Below are 5,148 nucleotides of genomic sequence, written 5' to 3'. Positions count from 1 at the left end.
GTCTAGAGTGGAATCTTTGATCAAATGTTTATGGGTCGCTTGAGCAAGCCAAGTGACTTAACTGCTCTGTAGCTATTTAATTGAGCTATTCCTCAGTTTCTCCCATGGTGAATGCAGATACTAATACTGACCTCAAAGTACTAAATGAGATCATGTACATCGAACACTAACCGCAGTTGCCAGTACATACAATATGCATCAGTTGCTTGTTTAAAATCTGCTTTCTTCTCTCCTTTGAGTTCCGAAGACAAAAGCTCTCAAGACAGTGATAGATAACAGCAGAGTCTTTTTGTATCAGTTTATTGATGACCTTGCCATTTCTTCAATATTGGCTTCAAAACATAATGCAGCTGCTGCACATTAGCTCTAAAGATGATACCTGAAGATACTAGGGCCAGAACTGGACAGCTGAGACGTGAGCACAGTCAAATGACAAGGTGATCGCCTTCTCATGCCAGAAGCCAGTTTCTCAGCTGAATCCATGACTAACCTCATTCATTCTCCACCAAGAGAATGGTTTTCAAAAACTGAGGAAAAATCTGGAACATACCAAGTCCCTAACTGAGAGTAGAGAGAGAGCTCAGGGGTTAAGAAGGTAAACTGTTCTTGCAGAGGACCTGAATTCAGTTGCTAGAGCCCAGGACAGGTGGCTCCCAACTGCCTAAGTTCCAGTTTCAGTGGGACCCAATGCCTCTGTTCTCCACAGGCAACAGCATTCAGATGTACAAACACATCTACATAATGAAAAACAAATGAACGAACAAACAAACAAAACACTCCCAAACCGTCCCTATAGATCAGAAGAGTGAGGCTCAAGCCACAAGTGTGCTAACAGTAAAACAGGTCACTCTATAATACGTTGGCTTTCATTTAAATACAAAAATGAAAGTCAACCACAAACTGAAATACTACTCATTTTTAAAAAAATCAAAACAAAATTAAATGGAACAAATAAAAAAATTAAAAAAATAATAGTGCTTACTCTACATGCAAGTAAGGTAGCAGTATGATTTCGAGGAGCCTGGAGAGGACCTCTCTGCAGTAAGTAGAATCATGGCCTTTGCTGACGCTGAATGTCAACACATTTGATGGACAGTATAAAATCTGACAGCTCCCGAAATGATCTTACCCAGTGACAGGTGTGGCACAATAACAGCTGTGACCGTTTTAGGTAATGGAAAAGTAATTAGTGTCTGACACACAATGCTGAAAAACATTCGCATTTGATTGCAAAAATATAACAAAATGCAGTAACATTTCTTTCTCAAGTTTTCACGTATATGGGTAAAAAAACATCTGAGGTAGCTCCTAAATCCAGCTACTTACTGTTTTTCTAAAATACTGTTGACATCAGGGCATTGCCCCAAAGATGTGACTTGTAAAGCCCAGAATATATCTTATAAAATTCCGTAGGGGACTGCTCCCTGAACTATATACTATTGTATGGCACTGTTGTATTTTAGAGCTTGTATCTTTATCTGACCTTTAAAACAATTACTTATTTTCAATGTGTGTGTTGGGGGGTAGGGGCTTGTGCACAAGAAGGAGGGTGCCTGGGAAGGGTGTTGGATGCTCTGGAGCTGGAGTTACATACTATTGTGAGCTACCTGGTTCCGGTGCTGGGAACTGAACTTGGATCCTGTGCAAGAGCAGCTTGTGCTTTTAGCCACTGAACTGCCTCTTCAGCCCCAGATCTGACCTTCTTAACACAAGATTAGACCAAGATATTTGTGACTGATCATTTGTGGGCATTGTTAAAAATAGATGATAAATGCAGAGCCAGACAACAATTATTGCTCCTGGGGAACTGCTGTAAACAATTCAAGGAAACCAAACTTGTTTAACAAGTAGTTATTAGGCTTCTGTCCTGTAAAAGGTACTTTTTTATGTGCTTGTAATATAGAGTAACTACAAGAGAAAAACATATCTATTCTTCTGAAGGTGACATTTTAGGAGTGGGAAGCTGCAAAAATACATAAAATGTTAAAATTAATAATGACAGGAAAAGTAATAGAGATGGTGATTGCAAGAACGTGTGTGCATACACATGAGCGCATGTGTGGGTTTTACACAGGGGTGTAGGGGGATGCCTCTCTGAAACTGTATTTGGTCAGAGACTTGAAGGGGTCCAGGAATTAGCATTACTCCTATCTGGCATGGGGAGATACTAGGGCGAGGAAATGGCAAAAGACGTTTATGTGAGTTTTTCAAATGACAATAAGCTTGGTGAAACCAGAGTCAGGGCTACAGGTGTGGCTTAGTGATGGAGCACTTTCAAAACACCTGTGACATAAAGGGTTCTATCAGAGTCAGGGGCTGTCTGAGAGGAGTGTGCTGGCCAGGCCATATCTGGGGTTGAACATCAAGGAGTTCCAGCTTCTGTTGGTTTCTGGTAGCTGCAGCATTCCTTGGCTTATGGCCACAGCATTCCTGTCTAGTCTAGCATCTTTAAATGTCTCTCTGCTCTTTCTTTTCATTACCTTCTCCCCTGTTTGTGTCACATGGCCTCTGCTTCTCTGGTATAGAGTCTGTGTAATGATGTTTAAGGTCCATTAGATCATCCTAGGTATCTCTCTATGTCTACATTTCTAAACACAATCATACCCACAGTGACTTTCCTGCAGATGCAGCTCAGTGGTGGAGCACTTGCACAGTATGGGCTGGGCTCTGGGTCCAAGGCTCAGCCAAGCCAAAACAAGAACGAAACAGGATCACACAAATAGATTCCAGGGATTGAGGCTGGTGCATCCTTGGCCAAATTGTTGTGTACCTCAGTGAGTGCACACTTGATATGTTTGTGGAACAGTAGGAGAGCCATTATGGAGAGAGTATAATAGGCAAGAGAGATACAATGAGATAAAATCAAAAGCTAATAGTCCAGAAGAAATCGCATGGCTGTGATAGGACCTGGACCCCTTTCTGCAATTGAGACAGGGATGCATGAGATAGTTTGAACAGGGAAGTTTTTTGGCACAGGGTTTGAGTGTTAGTGGCAACAAGTATAGTTTGAGTGAGGCTGATGAAAGGGGCTGGATTTTAGATAGATTTCTGAAAATAGATGGAAGAATTTGTTGATGGATCATATGACTATCAATGGGCAAACAGATAAAGAAACTACACACATACACACACACACACACACACACACACACACACACACACACACACACAGGAATATTGCTCAGCCATAAGAAGGAATGAACTAGGGATACCAGGCAGGTGGTTGGCATCATGAAGAGTTGGACTTGATAGCACATCATTGATCACCCATTGGAAATGGTTACCACTGGCACAGTGCAGAAATACCCAAGCCCTGTGAACCTGATTGTGGTTGGCATTGGCATGCTGGACAGACATCTTGATCCCTCGGGAAATCTGCATAGCCACAGACTCCCCAGCACAGAGTGGGTTCCTGCCTTCCATTGTGAAGTCTTTTATTGGTGCAGCATGAATGAAAAAATATATGCAAGAGCATTCTGTAGTTGACACCATAAAGAAGACAATGGAGTTCAAGTCTACTAAAACTTATTTCAATTAGGGTCTCAGTAGATGAGAGGCTCACACACAAGCTGTACCCCCAGGTCCTAGAGAAAACTGTTCTGACCCAGGAAGCTATCATCACCACGAAAGGGGTCAGCCTCAGTAGCTACCTTGAAGGACTGATGGCAAGCACCATCTCTTCCAATGCTAACAAATGCTGAGTAGCGATGGAATGGGTGATGCATAAACTGTATGCTGAGATTAAAGAATTGACAGCATCAGCAAGAGGAAGCCTATGAACCCCAATGGCAGCAGTGGGGGAATTGGTGGAGAAATGACAAGAGAAATTGGTGTGCAGCAATGAGACCCCCAGGACTTCAAATTTATGTGTTATTTAAGAGATGCAATTATTTTAGGTAGGTTTTATTTTTTTACTAAATTTATTCAGTTCTTTTACATCTTGACTGCAGTTTCCCTTTCCCTTCTCTTCCCATTTCCTCCCCCCTCATCTCCCCTCTGCCCCCGCCCATCCACTCCTCCTGTTTCTGTTCAGAAAGGGGCAGGTCTCCCAAGGGTATCCACAAAGCATGGCATATCAAGTTGAGTTAGGACTAAGCACCTCCCCTTGTATTAAGGCTGGGCAAGGCAAGCCAGTATGAGGAATAGGTTCCCAAAAGCCAGACAAAGCATTAGCGAGAGTCCCTGCTCCTGTTGCTAGGAGGCCCACAAGTAGACCAAGTAACACAACTGTCACACATATGTAGAGGGCCTAGGTTGGTCACAAACAGACCCCCCAGCTCTCAGTACAGATTCTGTGAGCTCCTATGAGCCCAGGTTAGTTGTTTCTGCGGGTCCCCTTGTGATGATCTTGACCCTCCCTGGCTCATACGATCCTTCCTTCCTTTCTTCAACAGGATTCTCTGAGCTCAACCCAGTGCTTAGCTGTGGGTCTCTACATCTGTTTCCATCAGTTACTGGATGAAGGCTCTCTGATAACAATTGGGGTAGTCACCAATCTGATTACAGGAGATAGTTCAGGCTCCTTATCCGCTATTGCTAGGAGTCTTAGCTGAGGTCAGCCCTTGCAGCAGGTTTCTACCTGACCTCAAAATGCCCTCCATATTAAGACATTTCTTTCAATATTCTCCCTCTCCATCCACCATCCAACCCCATCCACTCCCAGGCTACCCAGGAGATCTCCTCTTGCCCCGGCTAGCGGGGTGTCAACAGGGATGACCCACCAGCGGGAGAGAATGAAAGGGACGGGGGACATGAGAGAAGACAGCAAGACAGTGCTCTGATCAAGCTGCAAATTTTATTCTCCTCAGCAAAGCTTATATAGCATGGGGGGGGCAGGAAGGAGGGAAGGGGTGCATGGCGTGCCATACATGCAGGTGAAGGGAGACATGCAAGTCGTGAGGCTGCTAGGTGATAAGGTCACTGGTCAGGGCCCATTGTTCTGTTGCTATGCTATCTGACCTACCTGACCTGTTCTTTTTCTTTGGGGGCATCTGGTTTAGGGCCTGTGGCTTTTTCTCTGGCCTAGCTAGTACTTTTCCATGGTTCATGTTTGGTCCCTGACATCCTCTATTTCCCCTTCCCAGGGAAATCCATGCATTCCCCTTTGGGCCCTCCTTGTAATCTAGCCTCTCTGGGGCTGTGATCCTT

General features: G+C 44.0%; 1 pseudogene; it reads left to right on the top strand.

Moving 5' to 3' along the window:
• The first annotated feature begins 3,231 nt into the window (after window positions 1-3,231).
• On the top strand, window positions 3,232-3,818 carry LOC102906417 (PRELI domain containing protein 3B pseudogene; annotated as a pseudogene).
• The last annotated feature ends 1,330 nt before the right edge of the window (window positions 3,819-5,148 follow it).

The sequence above is a fragment of the Peromyscus maniculatus genome, chromosome 11 (assembly GCF_049852395.1).
Source record: "Peromyscus maniculatus bairdii isolate BWxNUB_F1_BW_parent chromosome 11, HU_Pman_BW_mat_3.1, whole genome shotgun sequence".
Lineage (NCBI taxonomy): Eukaryota > Metazoa > Chordata > Mammalia > Rodentia > Cricetidae > Peromyscus > Peromyscus maniculatus.
Note: the sequence above shows the minus strand (reverse complement) of the source record. Positions and strands in the feature narration are given on the sequence as shown.